Below are 24,454 nucleotides of genomic sequence, written 5' to 3'. Positions count from 1 at the left end.
GTATGTTAACTCAGTATTATTTAAATGGTTTGCTTTGGTCAGAATATTACATGTGTGTAACTCCACCTGCTGCATCTTCTTTTACACTGCAAAGTGTATCTTTCAATGGAGAGTGAAGTTATACAGTAAATTCATCAGACCACATCACCATCACTAAACACACATAAATACATGTAGGGAAAGTATGTAGGATCGAGCTGTAAGCCAAGGCTGACTGAGAGCAGAGTCTGGAATGCTCGCCTGGTGTTTCCAGTGTTGGTCTCCTGCTGTGTTACATGGCCTCAGCCCCTTTTGTGCTGCATTAACCCGTTAAATCCCACCAAAGTGGCTATTCTGTGGAGTGCCATCTACCCCAGGGCTTATTGTGACTGGCCTTTGTTCGGAACAATAGACGTAAAGGAGTTAGGACACCAATAGCACTTCCCAACTTCCCCTCACCCTTTTCTCACTTTCTGTACTCTTCTGGAGCGAATGTTCCAGGTCAATGATCCCCCTGCTCTCTTTACACATTCACCAAGTCATAATATCAGCTTTCGCTTCTAAATCACAATAAAATGTTTATTGATTCACTCATTTAATAATAATAATAATAATAATAATAATAATAATAATATTTACATATATTATACATTAAGAATTAACATCAATTTAATTGGTTACTTTTTAAATAATATTTATAAGTAATAAAAATAACATTAATAATAATGCTAATGATAACATTAATATTAATGCTAATATTTATCATAATAATAATAATCACCATCATCATCATCATCATCATTTCATTTATGTTACATTGAATCTGCATTCTCTGTTATAATAATAATAATAATAATAATAATAATAATAATAACAGATAATAATAATACTTCTTCTTCTTCTTCTTCTTCTTATTATTATTATTATTATTATTAACAATAATAATAACAGAATATATTTTATGTTGCCTAAATAAGATCCTAATAATAATAATAGCAATAACTAGTACTACTGATAATGAAACAAATATTAATTTCATTAAAATATATTCACATTGATAGTTATGTTTATATAAGTAAAAATAATAAAGCATAATAATAATAATAATAATAATAATAGTTATAAAAATACTAATAACAATAATAATAATAATAATAATAATAATATAATAATTATTATTATTATTTTTAGTAGTAGTAGTAGTATTGTTGTTATTATTATTATTATTATTATTATTATTATTATGTGGAGATAAACATCCTATTGTCCCTTTTCAGCACTGTAACCTTTGCATCACTGAGTCTCCACCTAAAGAAACTCCATATCAAGTTCTCAGCTTCTGATTGGTCTGCAACATCTCTGGTTCCTCCCTGGCCCACCTCCTTAATATCACCTGCACCTGTTTCTCCTTTATGCGCTCATAAAGAGACACATTGATAGTCTATGGTTTTCTGCAGCACTTTGCAGCAAGTCCTGCTGCTGTAATGAGCTTTTCTGAACCTTATCCCGTATCCTCCTCCTGGTTACCATTGTCTGCCTGTTGATAAGTCCATGATTATGGATTTGCCCATGTTAAACCACTCTATCTGTGTTCTTACACATTCTACATGCTCTGGCACCTGTTCTCAAAAAACTCCCAATAAACTCACTTATCACTTGCAGCCTACCTGCATAATACCACTTGATAGAGAAAATGGCATGTGGTGGAGGTGATAACATGGAAACAAAAACTGTAAATGAAAGCCTGCAGAAGTGCAAATCTCAATTTTGCTCTATGTATATCCAGATAAACGTCACTCAGCCCTCTACCAGCTGCTCTAGTTCATTCAGCACTTCAAAAACCCTGGAAGTCAAACTCTGAATTAAAAAAACAAAAACTGGAGCTTCATGTTAAGCACTAAACGACTATTTTACTGTGTTAATGATTTTAATCTGCCATTTTGTCTCAGTGACTGACAAACAGTGTCTTGTTCTTGCATATATAGGAGCAGGTGAAGTGAGCCAAAGAGTTTCCCACGCTCCATCAGTACCGTGGTCATGCTCTGCCCCTTTGGCCTGCCCAGCCATCTGTCTGAATCTTAGTGTCTGTCTGGAGGAGCAAGTGTCAGCTGCAGCCAGCATTCTTATAGTGAACCCACTGGGACGAGATTCACCAGCACTGCAAGATCACTCACAGTTCACTCAGTTCACAATTTGTGAAATTGCTGCACTTTATTCAGAAGCAGAGGATCTTAATTATGCCGTACTTTAGTTAAACTTTAAATGTATATAAATATTACAACAGCTTGCAGTCATGTCACTGAGACACTGGTTTCCTTCTATCTGTGCCTTCACGCTTTTTTACCTTTTTACATATCATTGACATCAGATCAAAAGCTCGTACCTTCTTTATTTCCTTTGAAATCTATTGCTCGTTTCATACCTTTTCATTGTATTAAAGTCTCATATATTTATATGTCAAATTTGGTTAAAAAGTACCTTGAAATGAGTCTTGTTTCTTTAATATTAATTAAAAGTTAAGAACTTGTTTCTTTCTTCTGAAAAGCATTTGGTAGATACAAAGTTTTATTCTGACAGCAATCATATTTATATTTATATATGTGTGTGTGTTTTCCTTGTTAAAGAAGAGAGGTTTTAATAGATTTCTTATTTGTGTTTGGCACCCTGGGCAAGTTTCACATTTTGCTGATTTTATAAATAAAAATGAGTTAATAGATCCTCTACAGAGAACAGACTTAAATATGACATTATTCTGAAACTTTTCATGCACAATTTCTATTTATTGCTGAACTTACTTGTGAACAAATGTAACAGTAAATATGAAATATGCCGTAACTTTTGCACAGGCCACATTTTATGTCCTCAGTCTCTCCCAGCCTTGGTCTAGGCTGTAAAATAATATTATGTAAAACAACTGCTTTGGTTAATTAAGAATCAATATAATCTGCAAAGCTTTAACAAGGGCATCGTCCACAGTCCTCCAATAAACACTGGCTAAAAGCCATTTAAAGAAATATTGTGGTTTTTGCAAGGTACTTTTTATATTATACTGTGTTAAATATTGTTCACATCCTAAAATTATATATATATATATAATTGTGTGTGTGTTTGTGTGTGTGTGTGTGTGTGTGTGAGTATTGTATATATATATATATATACAATTTTAGTAGTATAGTATACAGACAAATGTATAGAAATATACCTACAAAAATGCACAATGTGCTGTTTTTATTACATGTTTTGAGTGCAGTTTAAAATGATCTCAGAATAATATAAATGAGATACAAATGCACATAAAAAAGCAATTTGTTTAACAGTCAGGAAAATAATGTGTATACATTTGAATGATTTGCATGAAAGACTAAAAAAAATAAATTACATAAAGCGAGATACAAAAAAATGAGATACAAAGGAGACAGTATGCACCACCACCTCTAACACTTCACCTTTAAAGAATCCTATGTCTAAAGAATCTCTGGACAGCAGATTTTAGCTCATTACAAACCACAAAACACTCACAGGAACAAGGATGCAAAAAAGCCAAATATATGATACATACTACATTAAGAAATGGTGAACTAGTGGAACAGAAAGTAGAAGCATATCACCTGACCATGGAACTTACCTTAGTCATTTCTGTCCTATATAAATATATCATTGCTGTCAGAACAAAACCTTGTATCTCCAAAAAAGTAACTTTACAGCAGAGGAAATAAATAGTATTTACTTTTAATATAAGATTTAATTCCGAGTCATTTTGGGTCATTTCTATTGCTCCATTTTCACAGGGTGTAAAAGTCCGCTGCCTTTTTCAAATTCTGTACAAAATAAAAAACAACAAATTTTGAAAAAAAAGATGAAATAATATATAAATGACTAAGGTAAGTGACACAGTCATGTGACACGCTCCTCCTGTCTGTCCCACTGTTTGTCCTCCACCATGAGCCCTGCTTGTCGAAGTGAAATCCCCTGCACTGCCTTCCCTCAGAGTGTGTGACACTGCCCGGCTGAGAGCATGAGAAAGAAGCCCCCTCAATAGCAGAACCCTCATACTTGGCTAGTAACCATGGCAGCAGCTGCCCGCTCTCCCTGCCCTGCTTACCTCTGGACGGCCGCGGGTCGCTCCCTCACTGAAAAGGGGCCACGCCTCACTTTCTTCCTGCTGACCGAACTTGCCTTTCCCTCAAAGGGGCCGATGCGGGGGGTCACTCAGTGGTCTAGACCTGCTCGGCCGGTCCATGGAGCGGAGCAGCCCTGGGGGTAACCCCCTGCTCTCTGAACGCAGCACCAGCGCAGACTGCAGGGGGGAACATCAGAGACGAGGATTTGAGAAAAAGCGGCCTCGTCCAATTTGGCCATTGTGCCTGTTCACTTCATCGATCGGGTGAATATATCGAACCTCCTGCCGGTGCATGTGTGAAATGGATAGCTTAGCAAGCATTTTTTTTAATCAAGCTCAGGGTTGTGGGCCAACTCTCTCTCTCTCTCTCTCTCTCTCTTTATTTCTCTTACTTAACTGCCACTCTCTCTCTCCCTCTCTCTCTCTGTCTCATTCTCCCTGTCTCCCTTTCTCGCTCATCCTCACTACCTTTCCCTCGCGCTCTTCCTTCTGGTCGCTGATGGTGCATCTGGATAAGCATGCTGAATTTCTTCAAAGCTGCAATATTGAGTTTATCTTCAGCTCTGCTTTTGATATGATTTAATGTCATATATCTTACATTCAAATGCATTTCTTTATTATTATTATTATTTTTTGTATAATGTAACATTTTCTATTTTTTCAGTTTGGATGAACTGCTGAAGGAAATTTAACCAAGAGAAGGTTCAGCTGATTAAATCAAAATTACTGGACATATTTTTGTAGTATGAAGGCTTGTTTTGTTAAAATGAGGTATTTATAATTTTATAATTATGGGAAATGCATGTTTATTTTCATTGTTTGGTCACCTAATGCACTTTCATGAGGTGAGTCTTTTGTTTATTGTTTTATTTATCAGATTTACAGCATTCTTTGATCTTTCTGTAATTATTCTGTAATTATTCTGTAATTAATCTGTAATTAATCTGCAATTTATATTTACTATAAATATTACATGTACAACATTATTCAGATGCCATCTTTGCCTAACAAATGTTGCATATGAATTACATATTAATTACATATAGATTTTAGTGCCTGTAATAAATCTGTATTATTATTATAGTAATTGTATTTTTGCTCTGCTGTCATTCCTTCGTATTTTTATCTATTTATTAATAGTATTTGTAATGCTGTAATGCTGTACGTGAGCTGATAACGTGTGCACAATCCTGAAATTGGCTTTCATTCTTGAAGCTCAGTGGAAATACCCTCATTGGCTCTGTGTGTGTTTTTTTCCTTCTACACTGTTGCCATGCAAAATTTAGCAGAGTGAAGAACAGAAAGTGTCCATGCTAGAAGATAACTAGACTAATTTGCTGCATGGATTATTGACTAATTGTAGTCAGGGATTAAAACTTCAGTTAAAACAGGGATTAACGGCTTGTAATTCCTTCACATATTTACATAACTAAGACAATTCCACGTGATGCCTGATTGAAAACTTGAATTTGATACAAAACAGAGTTCTACTCTTGAATGCACAGCCGGCTGCACAGTATGGATTATATCAATTGATACTGTTATAGAAGAGTAATGCAGATTTAATACAAAAAGGTTCAGTGCATGAACATGTTTCATGTGCATGTGCTTGTATATATCATTGCTGATCATAACATCATATAAGGGGGTTTGGATGCATGTCAGTATGTGGGATTTTTTTCAATACCACTAATTTTGTGAATATTACCACTGTAATCTGCATGATAAACCCAAACACAAACAAATATTTTCTTCATATATATGCAATAGCTTCTTAATCTGAACATTCACATGCATTTAATTGTTACATACAGTGTATAGGTGTGTGTATATATATATATATATATATATATATATATATATATACACAAACTTATTGCTGTTGTCGGAAGAAAACCTCGTATCTCCATTTTTGACGTTTTTCAGTTTTTGGCATCATTTGAAAATATCTGTTACCCTTTTCATTGTATGTAAATTTCATGATGAATGGACTAAAAGAAATAACCCAGAATGAGTTGGAAAAAAGTCTGGTTCCATTGACTTACATTAAAAGTAAAGTAGGTTTTTTTCTTCTCCTGTAAAGTTACCATTTTGGAGATACAAGGTTTTCTTCGAACAACAGCGATATATATGTGTATGTATGCTGCTGCTGTTGGAACAAAACCTTGTATCTCAATTTTTGTCATTTTTCAGTTTTTGACATAATTTGAAAGAACCCATTGCCCTTTACATTGCATTTAAATTTCATGATGAATGGACCAAAAGAAATGACCCAAAATTAATTCCCAAATGTCTGGTTCCATTGACTTACACTGAAAGTATGTTTTATTGATTTTATGAGTGAAAGTAAGTTAAGATCCTCTACAGTGACATTTCAGTGCATAATTACTGTTTATTTGTTCAATTTAACAAATTGAGGGAAAACAAAGAAACATAAAATGTGGTCTGTGCAAAAGTTCTCATACATTCTGTATTTTCTTTTATATTTTCCAATATATTACACTCACTAAATAAATAAAAATGGCCCACTACAATTTGCTGGAAAATGTCTTATTTATTATTTATAAACATATTTTAACTTGAAAAATCAAGCTAAACTATATAAACAATTTAATTTAAATAATTTGAGCAGGGGTGTTCAAAGTTTTGCACGACTCCAGCTCTCTATTGTCCAGTGGAACCTCTCCTCTGAATATTTTACGCCTAAATATCTTCATTTCCATGTCTAGCCCTCTTATTCTACAGTGTCTTCAATGCCCTAAACTGACCTTCCAGATTTAGGTAGCTTGTGGGCATTTTTTGAGGGAGACGTCTGATTGGTCCAGACAGTCACAGAGGAAAACGAAGCATCAGCACTCAGCCAGCAGGCCACAGGCAGAGACGAGAGCAGACAGACATGCAAGTGCAGTGTTTGCGTGTAGCCTGGATACAGCAGCCAGTCACCATCTGTCTGACTTTCTCCTGACTGACAAATACAGCATTCAAATGCACAGGACATTTTGTTAAAAGGTTTTGTGCCTGTCACACTTATTAAACATTTCTACTGTATTTTTTTACGCAGCCTGTAAATATCTAGGCCTATATGTTTGCCTTAGATTATGAATGCTTAAAGCAATGATATGAAAAAGGCAATCAGACAACACAAAGGTGTTAGAACAGTAGTGGCGTTACTAAAATCTCTAAAAGACGAGCTTCGCTCTTTTTGTCTTTCTAGTGTTGTCATAGAAATTATTACTTTTGTTTTGTGTCTTTATGATGCACCCATATCATAATACAGCCCAAATAAGTTCTGATGCACAGCTGTGTGTAAATGTTTGGGCACCCCTGAGGGCTATTCCACAAAGCAAGATTTCTCTGTTAGCCAGATAACTTAAGCCCAAAGATGAGGACTGACCAATGAGAATGTCCCTCAGCTCTTTTCCTAATGGACAGGCTTAACTTTGGGCTTAAGTTATCTAGCTAAACAGAGAAATCCTGCTTTGTGGAATACGTTTTGTTGATTTTATAAGCAGACAAAAATAATAAAACATAACATGAGGCCTGTGCAAAAGTTATGGCACATTTTAAATTTTATGTTTAATTTTTTTCTAATATGTTAAACTCAGATAAGGGTCATATTAGAGGATGTGTTAACATATTTTCACTTAGAAAATCATTATATGCATTATATTTTCACTTAGAAAATCATTATATGCAGAATAATGCAGATTTAATACATAAACATTCAGTGCATGAACATGTTTCACTTGTATATATCATTGCTGATCATAACATCGCATAAGGGGGTTTGGATACATGTCAGTTTTACATATACCTGATCATACTTAAAAGAACCTTTGCTTGAAAATGCAACACAAATCCATGAATTTAATGTGTCTTAATCAGTCTTACTTCTTTATGAGAATATGTTCAGTAAGCTAATGTAACAAGATTTTATTCCAAGTATTTTTGAAGCATTTCTATTGGTCCTTTAGTCATGAATTTTTCAGTGTAAATCACAGCTGCTGTTATCAAATGATAGAACAATTTTCCAACAAAATTGGGAAAACTCTGTGTTTTTTGTCATTATATCATCTGAAAATGCCCACTGCCCTTCTGAACATTTTATAATAAATGGACCGACAGAAATGGTCCACATTGGAATAAAATCACATTACATTAACAGATGTTAAGTTAAGAACATTTTCCTTCTCCTATAATGTTATAGAGTTTTCTTCTGACAGGGATGATGTATTATCAGACAAATCGAGACTGCAGCACAGACAACAATAACGCGTCAGCATGAAGAGTGCAGACAATGTGACCCAGCTAATGACTTTGACCGCACGGGCTAGAAATGCACTCTGATGTAATGGACATAAACTTTTTAAAGCTATTGTAGTGTTTCTGACTCTGTGACAGGAATCAAATATGTTCTCAAGCTTTGCCCAAATGTGTGACTCATAGTAGACAGTACAGCCAGGAGCAGTTGTGATTTTCTTGTGGGCCGACGGTCGAGTCCACCCTATGCATTATTTATGGGGCCATCAGCGCATCAGGCTTTGCTGTAGGGGCCAGACAGAGCCCGGCCTGAGGAATGATAACGCAGTCTGTCGGCCTGCACAGCCACTGTCACAGCGGCACAACAATAGATCACCTCTTATTCTGAGGCTCTCTCGCCCTTACTTTTCTGTCTCTCCTTGTCTGTCTCTCATATACTCACCACACAGATATGAGTAACCAGCTAACAACTATCTTAACACAAAAACTATAAACACTCAGAATATTTCCAAACGCCAACATGATTTCTTGGCCAAATTAATGTTAAATGTAGTAAATATATAGTACTGTACTGAGGCCCTTCAAAAACTGATCAAATGATTGAGAGAAAACGAGACTCGTAACAGCTGTACAAGACCTGGTAGACCACCAAAACTGCTAAGACCTCCTAAACAGCACTTAAAGCTTCCATCTTTGAGAGAGAGAAGAAAATCAAGCTCCACTATTGATTCAGATCTGAACAAATCCACAGGTGTTTCTGTCCATCTTTCCACTGTGAGAAGACAACTCAGCATTATGGGTCTGAAAGGATGTGTAGCTGTTAAAAAGCCTCACCCAGAAAAGGAAACAGACAAAAAAGAACATTTGCAAATCAAACAAAGAAGCTGCTGAAGTTCTCACAACAATGAACTGACCACCTCTTTTAAATCTTTTTTTTCTGTCCATCTCCCCTTTTTCTCGGTCTGTCTGTCTCCCCTTTATCTCTCTCTCTGTCTACACTTTATCTCTCTATCTGTCCGTCTCTCCCCATCTCTCTCTGTGTCTCTCTCTCTCTGTCTCCCCTTTATCTCTCTCTGTCTGTCTCCCCTTTATCTCTCTCTCTGTCTACACTTTATCTCTCTATCTGTCTGTCTCTCCCCATCTCTCTCTGTGTCTCTCTCTGTCTGTCTCCCCTTTATCTCTCTCTGTCTACACTTTATCATCTATCTCTCTGTTTCTTAGGGACAGACAGAGAAAGACACAGAGATAAATGAGGGCATCTATCTCTGTGCCTCTCTCTGTCTGTCCCTCATATCTCTGTCTGTCCCTCCCTCATCTCTTTCTGTCTCTCTCTGTCTGTCTCCCCTTTATCTTTGTCTGTCTCTGCTTTATCTCTCTCTCTCTCTGCCTGTCTGTCTGTCTGTCAGTCTCTCTGTCTGTCTCCCCTTTATCTCTGTCTGTCTCTGCTTTATCTCTCTCTCTCTGTCTGTCTCCCCTTTATCTCTCTCTCTGTCTACCTCTCCCCATCTCTCTCTGTCTGTCTCCACTTTATCTCTCTCTCTCTGTCTGTCTCTCCCTCATCTCTCTCTGTCTTTCTGTCTCTGTCTCCCCTTTATCTCTCTCTCTGACTGTCTGTCTCTCCCTCATCTCTCTCTGTCTGTCTCTCTCTTTCTGTCTCCCCTTTACCTCTCTGTCTGTCTGTCCCTCTCTCATCTCTCTTTCTCTGTCTGTCTGTCTCTCCCTTATCTACCTCTCTGTTTCTGAGGGACAGACAGAGAGAGACACAGATACAAATGAGGGCATCTATCTCTGTGCCTCTCTCTGTCTGTCCCTCATATCTCTGTCTGTCCCTCCCTCATCTCTCTCTGTCTCTCTCTCTGTCTGTCTCCCCTTTATCTCTCTCTGTCTGTCTCTGCTTTATCTCTCTCTTTCTGTCTGTATCTCCTTCATCTCTCTCTGTCTGTCTCCCCTTTATCTCTCTATCTGTCCGTCTCTCCCCATCTCTCTCTGTGTCTCTCTGTCTCTGTCTCCCCTTTATCTCTCTGTCTGTCTCTCCCTCATCTCTCTCTCTGTCTGTCTCCCCTTTATCCCTCTCTGTCAGCCTGTCTCTCCCTTATCTCTGTCTCTCTCTGTCTTTCTGTCCCTCCCTCATCTCTCTCTCTATGTATCTCTCTGTCTGTCTCCCCCTCACCTCTCCCTCTGTCTGTCCCTCCTTCATCTCTCTCTGTCTGTCTGTCTCATCTCTCTCTCTGACTGCCTCTCCCTCATCTCTCTCTGACCGTCTGTCTCTCCCTCATCTCTCTCTGTCTGTCTCTCTCTTTCTGTCTCCCCTTTACATCTCTGTCAGTCTGTCCCTCCCTCATCTCTCTTTCTCTGTCTGTCTGTCTCTCCCTCATCTATCTCTCTGTTTCTTAGGGACAGACAGAGAGAGACTCATCTATCTCTGTGCCTCTCTGTCTGTCCCTCATATCTGTCTGTCCCTCCCTCATCTCTTTCTGTCTCTCTCTCTGTCTGTCTCCCCTTTATCTCTCTCTGTCTGTCTCTGCTTTATCTCTCTCTTTCTGTCTGTCTCCCCTTTATCCTTTTTTCTCTGTCTGTCTTCTCTTTATCGCTCTCTCTCTCTGTCAGCCCCACCCCTTATCTCTCTCTCTCTTTCCATCTGTCTCCCCTTCATCTAACATCTGGATCTGAGTCCCAAATGACTATTTCTTAGCTATATTTTGCTCTGTTGTGCTGCAGCATCCAGCATAAATTCCTACGTAGTGCACTATTTAGGGAGCAGTGAGCCGTTTGAGATTCAGCCCCAGCACGAGAAGAGGCTGCAGCTGGATTGGGGCTAAATAAGACTCACAGTGGTAATTTGGTGACCAAAAGGCACTTATAAAGCAAAACGTTTTGCAATAAACACTGCTGTGTTATCATATGTTCATTGTTTTATGACAAAAAGTTTAAAAATTCATGAAATGACAGCAGTATACACCGATCCCATGTTCTCCTCATTCAGTACATGGTGGCATGGCAACGAAACCGTACTCTAAAGAAACTACATTTCTTGGTGGAATACTTGTTTATGTCAATTACTATTAATGATAACAAATTATTTTCTGAACAATTGTGTATTTTATCATATTTCATGTCGGCTGTCAATTATAAAAGCAATAAACCACTTGAGATTGCTTTTATCACAGGGAAGGGCACTCTTAGAACACACTGCCCATGATAAAACTGCAGTAACCCACAGCCTCCCGTGGCTTATTGCTTTAATCTTATACCTCTGTTCTTTATAGTGCAGTGAAAATTGACAAACATGTCACATGACAGGCTATGCAGCACAGAAAGGCAGTGATGATGCTGCACCATGCTGCTCCTTAAACCAACAAACAAATCAACGGACGGTTCCCTTCAGCTCAGATCACACCAGAGTCACAATAGGCGCTTTCACAGCGTTAGCTGACCTAACAAAACACCATTGTGTGTTTTATGACCCTAAAAGCTGTTAAATGCCCTCCATTTACATGACAAGATGCATCTTATTGTGAAATGTGACACAAACAAGTCAACAAATGAGGAACGATCACTGTCTCCTCCACATCCACACACACACACACACAGAATGAACGCTGTGATACATTATTCAAATGTGATCATTTCTACATACATAATTTATATTACATCAACTTATGTTTATTTACGTTTAGCAGCAACTGTGCTGATGTGATGTACTGTAATGTGTAATATATTATTCATAAGACACATTATCATGCTATCGCATGTGAAAATTCTGCACACATACGAATAGAGTTAGTTCAACATATCACTTCTTTCAGTGCAGCGTATGCGATCCCTCAAGTCTGTATGGACTCCTGCAGTATGTCAGCACAGCCGTGACCCAGAGGAGCAGATCAGTGTAACAGTGAAACATTCATGGCTGCTAAAAGTTACATTGAAAAGATGTCTGAACTGATTTCTGGTTTATTAATTGTGAATTCATATTCAAAATCTGATCCTAAAAGCAGAAGCAAAATTAGGATTCATGTTAGGAGAAACAGATGGAGTTTAGTCTTCACATTAACTTTAGCTCCCTCTCTCCTCTATTTTACTCTGTATCTCATTCTCCTCTCTCTCTCTCTGTCTCTCTCTCTTCCCTTTATCCCTTGCTATCTCTCACCTTTATCTCTTATTTTCTGTCTCCCTGTCATCTGTCTCCCCATCTCTCTCTGTCTGTCTCCCCTTTATCCTTCTCTCTCTCTCACTCTCCTTATCTCTCTCTGTCTTCCCTTCATCGTTTTTTCTGTCTGTCTCCTTTCTCTCTTGCCTTTATGTCTCTCTCCCCTTCATCTTTTTTTGTCTGCCCCCTTTCTGTCTTTTCTTTATCTCTCTCTGTCTGTCTCCCCTTTTTCTTCTTGTCTTTTTTTCTGTATATCTCCGTTTATCTCTGTCTCCCTTTTATCTCTTTCTGTCTCCGCTTTATCTCTCTCTCTCTCTCTCTGTCTCCCCTTTATCTCTCTCTCCATTTTATCATCTTTTTTTCTTTCTGTCCCCCTTTATCTCTCTCTCTGTCTGTCTCTCCTTTATCTTTTTTCTTTCTGTCCCCCTTTTATCTCTTTGTGTCTGTCTCCCCTTTATCTCTCTCTCTCTGTCTCTCTCCCCATTATCTCTCTCTCCCTTCATTTCTCTCCCCTTCATCTTTTTTCTGTCTCCCTTTTATCTCTTGCTCTGTCTGTCTCCTCTTTATCTCTGTCTCCTCTTTATCTTTTTTGTCTCTGTCTCCCTTTTATCCCTCTCTTTCTCCCCTTTATTTCTCTTGTCTCCCTTTTATCTCTCTCTCTGTCTGTGTCTCCTCTTTATCTGTCTCCGCTTTATCTCTCTGTCTGTCACCCATTCATCTGTTTTCTGTCTGTCTCCCTTTTAACTCTTTTCTCTCGCTCATTTTCTTTTTCCGTCTCCCCTTTATATCTCTCTCACACTCTTTCTCTCCTTTTTCTCTCTCTTCTTCTTTGTCAGTTTCCAACTTATCTTTCTCTCACTGACTCCTTTCTATCTCTCACTTTTTCTAGATCTGACTGCCCTTTATGTCTCTCTCTCCCTCTCTCTCTCTCTCTCTCTCTCTCTCTCTCTCTCTCACTCTCATGGTCTTTTTGTGCAGTACAAGAATGTGCTTGCTTTTCATTTCAATGTCTGGTGCTCTGGGCTCTTGCAGGCAGTGTCTTAAACCACAGCAGGGTCTCTCTCTCTCTCTCTCTCTCTCTCTCTCTCTCTCTCACACACACACACACACACACATACAAAGTTTATGTGTGAAGCTGCTCCTCTCTCGCCCCTGATTTCCATCTGAATTGTTAATAAAACTGCCACCCTATTAGAGGGAATCCCTCTGACAGGGGAAAGTGAGGACAGGAGCTGTGCGATTAAAATGGCCTCATCCCTCTGTTACCTCACTACTGTAATTCACAACAGGACCCTCCACTGCCTTATGTCTTTATGATAAACCTTTCCATAACCCAGGAATGTATCACAGCTTTGCATGCCCCATGGGCACAAGCTTCTCTGCAGTCCCCTAAATTCTAACAGTGATGCATCAGAACTAGAACTACAATTAAAATGGCCATAAAAATGACTTGCCCTTTGTGTTCATGTGTACTGCTTGGTTTTGAAAATCATGAATAGGCAATATTGAGTGTGTGTGTACATTGTAATAGATTCATATATCTGAAAACAAACATGATTTCTTCTCTTTCTCTTTTAAGCCAAATTGAGTTGTAATATAAAAAAGAAAGTCCTGCATGCATCTTAGGGTAAATGCTAACACCATCTCATTTGTATAGCAACAACAATATCCCAAGATTCAGTAACAATAAAATGAATCCAGAGGGCCTGAGAACAGAGAATATTTCTTCTTTCACTTTATTCATTTGTTCATATTCAGTAGCTATTCATTTTGTAATGTTTGCATCTGCATTAGATTGTCTAAAGCCCCTACAGGCCTCATGGTCTGAGGCCCCTCTGAGGCCCCTGGCAGTCAGAGGCTTCTGGGACCTTGGTCCCGCTGGCTGGGTCAGCAATTTATCCCTGTACAACCCAACTGCCTGTGTTTCTCCTTTCACAACATCCAACTAGATGTGTGTACCTAAGAGATACTCCCAGGGTTTTAGCCTAACCTCTATAGGCTGCACCTGCGTGAAAAAAAATAATTTCACAGTATTTAAATATTTCAACTTCCCATTGGTGTGTTTAAATGAAATGACTTAAAAGGACTTGGAAAAAAGTCTGGTTCTACTGACTTACATTAAAAGTAATGTAGGTTTTTTTCTTCTTCTGTAAAGGTACCATTTTGGAGATAGGATGTACATAATGTAATTTAGACTGTAATGTTAATTAATACATATTAATATAGTAATTACATATGTTATAACACTTTAATAGTAGTTGATATTAATGACTTCTAAGGGTTAATCTAAGACTAATTCAGTAAAAACTACACATTATTTGGTATTATAAAACTAAAACACCCCTAAAATTAGGGTTCTGAAGTTAAAGTAATAGTTATATAAAGAACTACAGAAAAACACTCAAAGAACCATTTGAAGCATATATCATTCTTTGTAGGGTTAAATTATTCTAAGATGGAAAACTATGAATACATTTTTATAGAAACTTATTTAAATGGCTTAACTTTGCACCAAAAAAGCATTCCACTATTGTAAGAAGCCATAGAATCTTTTTTGTGGTACTTTGTAGAGCACTTTTAGCTAAGATTGAACACTTTAAACACTTTAACTTTAAACCTTAAAATGGTTCTTTAAGAGTTCTGTAGTAAAGGCAATGTTTATCTATATAACCAGGAACACTCACAGAACCATTTGAAATTCCTAAAGAAAGCAATGCTAATTTTTAATACCCAAATATATGTCAAGTCTACCAACATCAGGTATCTACAACAAAAACAAATGCTCATTTATTATTATTATTATTATTATTATTATTATTATTATATTAAATGGCTCTTTTGAGCAAGTAAAAATTGAAAAATGTGTTTGCAAGTCAGTTATGGCCAAGGGAACAATTCAGAAAAGCTCAGCCAGAGGAATGGACAGTAAAGTGACCACTTTGCCAATACACAGGAAAGTATACAGGCCAAAGGAAACAGAGAAATCTATCTGGCTGATATTTGCTAATTGCCTCTTGACTGGGCGGGTCAGTAGGCTGATTGCGATGGGCAAAACACACGTGTCGTGTGACCCTGACACACTTTTCCTTGGCCTCGCTTCCCCCTTCTTTTCCAGCATTTACCCCCCCACCCAATCTCCATCAGCCACAGACAGCAGGGGTCATCAGGTTTGACAACAATAAGAGCGACAGACACCAGGGACTTCCCTCTTACTGATGATGTCACAGCTGTATGCTGCCCAATGAAAAGAGGTCGAGGAAGGATCAGGATGTTGAGACAGACAGTGATGGGGGGAGGAGCAAAGCAGCAAAACAACCTGCAGCTATCGTCTCTGGACAAAGCAGTCTTCTCTAACTGTGTGTTCAGCTTAGGATCTGAAAACTGAACTGTCTGTAAAAAAAACAGAAACATCTCCTGTAAAGTTCTTGAAATAATGAACATTACGTGTAAGTTTGTTAAGCAAGGTACACAGCAGAGAACGGCTCTACTTCAGTTAATTTAGCATAATTAATTCTCACGCATAGGTTATTGAAACATCTCTCCAAAATGCAGATTCTATACTTTTAAAAAATCCTACATTTGTGTTTGTAAAAAGAAGAGATTTTTTATAATTCAAATTTGAGTCACTGTCATCTGCAGTTGTGCAAAAATAAAAAGGATCGTTTTCTATTCTGCCATGTTTCTGAAAACTTTAAAATTTGGACTGTAAATCTAATGTAAATGTAATTTAGTATTTGATTTTAATTAATATGTAACTACTATGTAATTATGCATGTTATTACATTTAAACAGCACAGCAAAACAACAATAATAACTCAAGTCAGTAGTTCATAGTAGCGACATCTAAGGGTTAATCTAAGACTCATTCACTAACAACTGTTAACTATTTTTCATAACTATTATGAAACTAATACACACTTTAAAACTATTCCTCAAAGGTTTTTAGTTAAAATAATAGTTACATATAGAACTACAGAACCATGAATACTCATAGAACCATTTGAAAGCCTAAATTGTTCTTCTCACAGAACTCTTCTTGCTTAGAGCATACATAAAATGGTTCTTGAGTTCTTTAGTAAAAGCAATGTTTATCTATATAACCATGAACACATCAGAAAGTAGTTCTTCTCTTAGTCTTCATTTATAAAGAACCTTTTTGGTTCTATGTAGCATTGTTAAAAGCCACAGAACCATAGTACCGTACTGAATCTTTTTGCTAACGATGTATGTAGACCTTCAAATGGTTCTTCAAAGGTTCTTTAGTAAAGTCAATGGTTATATATAGAAGCATAAACACTCAAAGAACCATATGAAAGTATTTAGAAGCCATAGAATAGTATGATATTGAAGTTTTTTTCTAAGAGTGTATGTATACACTTAAAATGGTTCTTCAAGGGTTTTAAGTAAAGTCAATTTCTATGTATAGACAAGCATGAACACTCCAAGAACCATTATTTAAAGAAACATTTATGATTCCAAATGGTTCTTTAAATGGCTAAATCATTCTTCTCTAAGTTTTGTTTTATGAAGAACCTTTCTATATAGTACCCAAAAGGTTCTGCTGTTGTTAGAAGCCATAGAACCATAGTATGATATTGAACCGTTTTCTGGCAAGAGTGTATGTCTACACTTAAAAAGGTTCTTCATGTTTTTTTTTTTAGTAAAGTCAATGGTTATATATAGAAGCATAAACACTCAAAGAACCATATGAAAGCATAAATGATTCTTAATGACTAAATGGTTCTTTCTCAAAGTTTTCATTGATAAAAAAATCTGTTTTGGTTCCATACAGCATCCCAAAGGTTATGCTTTTGTTAGAAGCCATAGAACCTTAGTATGATATTGAACTTTTTTTTGCTAAGAATGTATGTATACCCTTAAAATGGTTCTTCAAGGGTTTTTTTTAGTAAAGTCAATGGCTATGTATAGACAAGCATGAACACTCAAAGAACCATTTGAAAGCATAAATTGTTCTTTAAATGGCTAAATAGCTCTTCTCTAACATGTTGCATATGGTCCTATATTCTACATAGGTTCTACATAGCATCCAAAGGATTATACTCTTGTTACAAGTCATGGAACCTTGTTGGACACCACACAGAACCCTTTTTCCTAAGACTGACTAAACTGCAGGCCTGATAAATGTGCCTTTGGGGTTTAAAGGGTTAAGCCACTGTTACCCTTAAAAAGTGTGAAATTAAGAAAATATGGCCTCTACGGTGGCACTGTCAGTACTGGTTACAACTGACTCTCCATATTTACTCGTTTCCTTGACGTGTACTCGTTGTAAAAAAGAAAAGGAAGAAAAGAAAGGGGAAAAAAGGCTCGGTTTCCATCTGTACTGATGTAACCGTGTGGATTTGTGATTAGGATGGTGGTAAAGTCAAATATGAAATGAATTAAGTGGAAATCCAGCAGATCAGAAGCACATCTGTCCCCGTTCGGCAGAGTGCTGGCCTTGAGCGGAGAGCACTGGCTCTGCAGCGGTGGCACGGCTGCCAGCTACACAAACACAGAAGAAGAGCATGACATCAGCGCTCTGTCATTCGGAGGATCTATTCAAGGATTACAGTAGAGCTTCAGCGGCGGCCTGGAGGAGATGTATTCCTCTGAAACTCTAGCTCTGTGTTTTCTCTTCCTCTTTTTTAACCCAGTATTGATGGCTGGGGCCAGCTTAAGACAGCATGGTCGTCATTACGCACGGCTCTTCTTACAGTACTTACTGGGGCTTCAAACCCTCGGGCACTGACTCTGTACACTGACACATTACAGGCACTTTAAACCACATGATCAGATCACATAAGAGTGCTGGACATTACTAAAACAGTAGAAAACACCTGTATATCATCACTGTCGGAACATCTCCAAAACGGTAGCTTTGCAAGAGAAGGAAAAACATCAATAAATTATAAAACATTATGGAAGTTCATTAATATTTTTCATTTCGCACCATTGCCTTTAGGTCTATTCATCAATTAAATTTTAACACAATGCAAAGGGTAACTGGGGTTTTTAAATTATGGAAGTGAAAAAAGTGAAAACAATAAATAAATATGGAGATACAAGGGTTTTGCACCAACAACGATGACATGGTATATTTATACCACATATGAGTAAAAAAAAGGTGGGTAGAAAAGCTAAATCAATACTATAGTTAAAGCATTGTTACTGAGGTTAAATAATGACTGAAGAAAAACTAGAAGTACCTTTCAAAAGAAAACTCAAGTAGAAGTACACAAGTAACAGCTCAAAAAACTCTATAACTTGAATAATTGCAGTGGTACATGAACTGCAGTTTGTTGGGCTCTATTCTTCTCTTCATGATTCATTTTTGGTTTAAAATAAAAAGACAAACGTGAGACAAATGTCATCAAGGTGACCAATCATAAAGCAGTCATAAAATAGTTCTACAAGAGTTCTTTAGTAAAGGCAATGTCTATCTACATAAATATGAACACTAATAGAACCATTTGAATGCCTAAATGGTTAAATGTTTCTTCTCTAAGTTTTCATTCATTAAAAAAAAAAACTTTTTTTGGTTCTATATAGCACCCAAAAGGTTTTGATGTTGTTAGAAGCCACAGAACCTTAATACGATATTGAACCTTTCTTGCTAAGAGCTTATATATATACCCTTAAGATGGTCCTTTAAGGTAACAGCTCAAATGGTTCTAACAAGTAACAGCTCAAAAAACTCTCAATAACTTAAAGAACTGCAGTGGTACATGAACATGAGCTCTATTCTTCTCTTGATGATTTATTTTCGGTTTAAAATAAAATGATAAACTTCAAAAGTCATCGAGGTCACCAAAATGGCAGAATTACACTGTACAAATGGCTAATTACTTCATGCAATAATAAGTAAATTAACTAGTTTTATTCAAACTAAATAAATATTTTAAATGAATGATTCTTTCAATCATTGTAATTTTTTGAGTTGAATAAAACCAGCTCAATTGCTTGTTACCACATTAACTATTTTTAGGTTGATCTGATGAGCCATTTTTACAGTATAGTATCAAAACATTAAAATTGAAAGTGTAACTGATTATAAATTTAGTACTTGAGGATAAATAAAAGAGTTATTATTTGAAAATTACTCATTGAAGTTCAAATCCATCATTATTTTACATTAACAAACAGAAACAACAATTATCTTACTTGATGTCAGGTCTACTTTTACGTTTTATTTGCCCTTCATATTGCTTTAATTGGTCTTCCACTTTAGGGTCATCCACTTTAATATGTCTAGATTAAGAAGCTGTTAAAATGTACATACATACAATATTTGTAATGCAATATACATAGAATTTTTGTTATTTGCTTTATGTGCTGTGGGGCTCAGCTCCCATCTGTCTCACTGAGCTTTAAGTATTATAAATAGGTAAACCTTCAGTGCTTAAACTAGACTCCAGTGCCATACCACCCCTCCCCAGTGAATCTGAGCAGTGTTCTAATTTTCACCATATACAAAGTACTAACTTATTCATGCCCACCTAACAACAGTATATCACTGTAGACTAGCAGTAATGACTCAAATACGCAGGCTATTCTGACACTCAACAAAGTCATAATGGACTGTTGTATTCTGATAGAATCTGGTGATTTTGATCAAATGAAAAATAATACTGGTTGATGATTGCTAGAAATGTCTTGCAATGCAATTAACATATCTTGGAAAGATCAGTAAATTAACTGTAATTAATATTTACTTAGTTTAATTTAATTTGATTCTGTTATGTTGTCGACAATATGTGGAATGCTGTATCATTGTATAATTGGACACCCTTTGGTCTTTTGAGGTTTATAATTTTATTTTAACCCTTTAAATGGTAAGGGCCCCAAAGTTCACACACTTCTATAAACTAAGAATAGCTCAAACAGATTTAGTAGTAGTTACTGAATAATAAGCCTTAACCAGCCAACAAGCCTGTGATTTTAAGGGGTTCAAGCAAAAAAAAGAATAACAGAGTCTAACAAACTTCACTTCCCATACTGACTGATAGATGCTGTATATACATACATATGTATATATTACTTTACACTAAACTAGCCCAATAATATCATAATCCACATTTTAGGATTTAACAGTCTTCATGCAGAGACAGACTAATCAATACTAGTGAGCACACAACTCATTATTTTATACACTAAGCTTTCGCCCACAGCTGAAAACTCTCTACGCAGAAGAGCAGCAGGCAATATTAGTTTTTCTCCTGCCACCTCCCTCCTTATTGCTTTTAAAAATTGGTCTTAAAAGGCTGTGAAAACTCTGAACAGAGTTTCTTTTTCCTTAGTCTAAAGTTGCACATTGTACTCTCGGTGCCTCCTTTCGGTCAGAAAAATGCTTGAGATTTTTTTTACTGCACTTCAGTACTCACCACAGTGGCATTAGGATAGTTAAGGTGGTATTCATATATCTACAATATATAATATACCTATAATATATTTCACAATATTACACTGCTATGTTGTAATCACAGGAAATCATGAGAAATAAGAAAGCTCACTCTTAGAAAACAGGGTTCTATATAGTATCAAAAAATGATTTGCCTTGTAAAAATAGTGGAACCCTTTTTTGATATATAGAACCATTTAAAATGGTTCTTTAAACCATATAGAACAGGTGAAGAGCCATTCAACCATGCAAAGAACCATCTGAGCATTCAAATGGTTCTTTGAAGTTGTCACTGTTTAATATGTAACCACTGCCTTTATTAAAGAGCCTCCCCTATTTTTAAAGGTGCACTGAACAACAGCATTGACTTCCTGCAGTGGTTTGTGTAGAGTTAATATTGTAATCACAGCTCTATTATTTAATCTTTTACATATTTTAAACAACATAGCTGCACCACTACATGCCAGCATAAGCTGAACACTTCATTCTGACTTTTCATACATCCGTCAAGCCGATTCAACGGCAGTGTCAAAATGAAACTGGACAGAGAGCAGATGGTAATTCCCCAAATGGCAAGATTTTATCACTTTTCCTTACAGTTATCACTGGTAACACCGATAGAATAATGTAGAAATGAGTAACTCTGTTTGTCTGCTTACAAAAACAAATTCCATCAGCCTGAACGACCATAATAGGAGAACACGGAGCACGTTTCCTGTGGAAATCAATGAGGCACCGTAGGCACACTGACAGAGTGCTTGCTCTTGTCAAGTCATTTCCCCAAACAACTGTCCAGTGAGGTTAGACAAACTTTCAAATTTCCATGCTTTTCTTTGGGCTTGACATATTAACTGCAATCGACAGCCAAAGGAAGTTAGCAGTAGCATTCCAATATAATATTAGTATGAAATACTCTTAACCTTAAAATACTCTTTTACCCTTTCTTCTTTTAGGTTCTCATATCTTCTGTGATTTGCATTATTATCATTATTATTATTACTATCCATTTCAAATAAATTTTCATAAGTAGTCTGTCTAAATGTGTACTGCAATGAACTACAGCAACAATCTGAGCAACAGACGTGGTTGCAAAGCAACTGTTTGATGTCTTTAGACTGTAATGAAGTTTAATCAAATATTATAAGCATTATAAGAATTTGAATGACGGTTTTAATCTGCCCAAATCCCAAGTGAAGTCCACTTAACTTTGCCTGATCCACACTTGACCTCGCACTCACATGCACGGGATCGGAGGCTAAACACTCCAGAGCAGGCCAGGCTCTTTCATTCCCTCCTTCCCTTCAAACTGCATTCTAGGTTGGGTTATGATTTAGAGAATTCTTGCTTATTGTTATTATTGGAAAAGTTTCAGGAATGTTTTTGGTTATCTTATTCCAAAAACTCTTTTTACTGCATGAAAAACAAGAAGCCACTGCTCATATGAGTTCAGTTTGTTGTAAAACCTCACTATAAATGTTTTATAGAAAAGGTTGCTTTGCTTAAGAGACTTTTAAGACAAGGCTTATAAGACACAGTTTTATGTTTTATGTTGTTGTTTTTCCAAGCCTGAAATCATTCACGAACAACATGTAGCAGCAAAGGATACAATGTAGGTAGATATTCTTATAAGACAATGCATGTTATATCTTATATATGTACAATGTGCATTAATTATTAACTGATACTGGCATCATTTTATAGATTATTCCTTAAAGCCTATATTCAGAATTTTCTTGAAGAAAAAGTACAATCAAAATCAGATCAAATCAAGAGAACATTCAGAAGGTTACTAATAAATAATTTCAAATTAAAAAATGATTTAAGTGATTTAAGGCAAGTATAATAATGCTTGGTTCAACATGTGTGTGTGTTTTTTTAACTGTTATTCATTTCTACTGACTACAAGCAGAATGAAAGGAAAACCTTCCTAAAGCTTTTGATAATCTGATGACATTTAAACACATACAAATCAAGCATGAAAAAAAAAAGTCATGGGTACAAAGCAGCGTTTTCAGCCGAAAAAAAAGAGAAGCAAACTCCCAAGCCGTCATACTAGGCCATGAACCTTAACTCGTGTGGAGCCGTAGCACAAAGCTGTCTTTTCACCCTGACTCTGGCTCCGTTCAGCAGATAAGGCTTGAGAGAGTTTGTTTACAGAGTGCAGAAAGACAGCCCAGGCAGGCGCTCATTAATCAAATAATCCACGTTACAGAACCAAAAACTCAAAGAACAAAGGAGAAGATTCATAGAGCATCTGTTAGTCCTGCGTATGTGCCTGTACACATGCCCTGGCCTTTTGTCTCGCCTTTATTTAAGATAAGCGGCTGAGTAAACAGAGAAGAGGATTCCACTTACCTTAGCCGAACGACTGCTGAACTCTGCCGAAGGAGAATAAGCACTCTCGCTCGTCCTGCTTAGAGTTTTTCAAACTGTTCTGTAGACTGTGAAGAAAGTTCAGAATTGAGACAAACCCCCCCGGCCCCACCCCGAAAAACTTGTGCACACCCCCCACCGCACCACCACCACTGTCTTTCTCCTCATCCACGAGGGGGAATTGCTTTAAGCAGCCGTCAGGCACAACACCGGCTTCAGCACTGTGCAGCTGTACTGCTTCCCCGTCCTCTTCTCCAATGAGATTCCTTAAGCCTCTACCACATGATGTGGGCCAAAAAAAAAGAGAGGAAAAAAAAAGAAAGAGCTAGCCAGCAGTGAGGGAAGAGAGAGAAGAAAAAGATCCGGCTAGAGCGAAGGCTGTAAAACTGTGGCGGAAGGGCTGTCCACCTGAAATTCAGGTTTAGGCTTTTCAGCACTCCTCCGCTCCTCTGTCGTAGTTTATGGAGGCAGCACAGCAGAGAAGAGAGAAAGAAAGAGGGAGGGAGGGAGGGAGGGTGAGGCGTAAGGAAAGTGCGCATAATCCTCGCCCTGCAGAAACTTCCTCCCGCTCCAATAAGAGCCGCTGCCCCTCGTCCAAGTGCTGGAATGCAAAGGCCAGGCTTTCGGAGGCCCAGTCAGACGAGCTCCAAGCCACTGTCAACTTAGGTTTAGTAAGAAGGACTGTGTGTATGTCATTCTTTGTGTTTCTGAATGTACAGTACCAAGACCTTTCGTTTGTTTCATTGTGTCAACAGCCAAGTTAAAGTTATTTATTTTAACATCAGGAAACAAACAAGAAACCATATATTTAAGAGAAACTTACACAAAAGCTTTAACAACTAAATATAATATCAGTGATGACTGTTTTTCAAAGAAGTCTGCAGGGATATTTTTTCACACCTCCAAAGTTCAGTCTTAGAGGATGGTTACATTTTCAGCTTCTCTGTAAGCCAACTAATCCCAAGTATATTCAGTGATGCTGAGGTCTGGACTCAGGGGTGGTCAGTCCATTGTTCTGAGAACACCAGCAGCTTCTTTGTTTCTTCATTTTTGTCTATTTCCTTTTCTCAGTAATGTCCTGCATGCTACACATCCTTTCAGACTCACAGCGCTGAGCTGTCTTCTCACAGTGGAAGGATGGACAGAAACACTGTGGATTTTTTCAGATCTGAAGCAA

At 37.1% G+C, this 24,454-nt stretch overlaps 1 long non-coding RNA gene across 1 annotated transcript in view; it reads right to left on the bottom strand.

Moving 5' to 3' along the window:
- Positions 1-23,371, bottom strand: part of LOC118804157 — a 43,205-nt gene extending 19,834 nt beyond the window's left edge. The window contains exons 1-2 of the long non-coding RNA XR_005006971.1: positions 23,260-23,371; positions 4,082-4,276 (exon numbers count right to left, since the gene is read on the bottom strand). This is a non-coding gene — a long non-coding RNA (uncharacterized LOC118804157). The remainder of the gene's footprint in view (positions 1-4,081; positions 4,277-23,259) is intronic.
- Between the last annotated feature and the right edge of the window lie 1,083 nt (positions 23,372-24,454).

The sequence above is a fragment of the Colossoma macropomum genome, unplaced genomic scaffold, assembly GCF_904425465.1.
Source record: "Colossoma macropomum unplaced genomic scaffold, Colossoma_macropomum, whole genome shotgun sequence".
Lineage (NCBI taxonomy): Eukaryota > Metazoa > Chordata > Actinopteri > Characiformes > Serrasalmidae > Colossoma > Colossoma macropomum.
The sequence above is the reverse complement of the archived record's forward strand: the minus strand, read 5'-3'. Positions and strand labels throughout refer to the sequence as shown.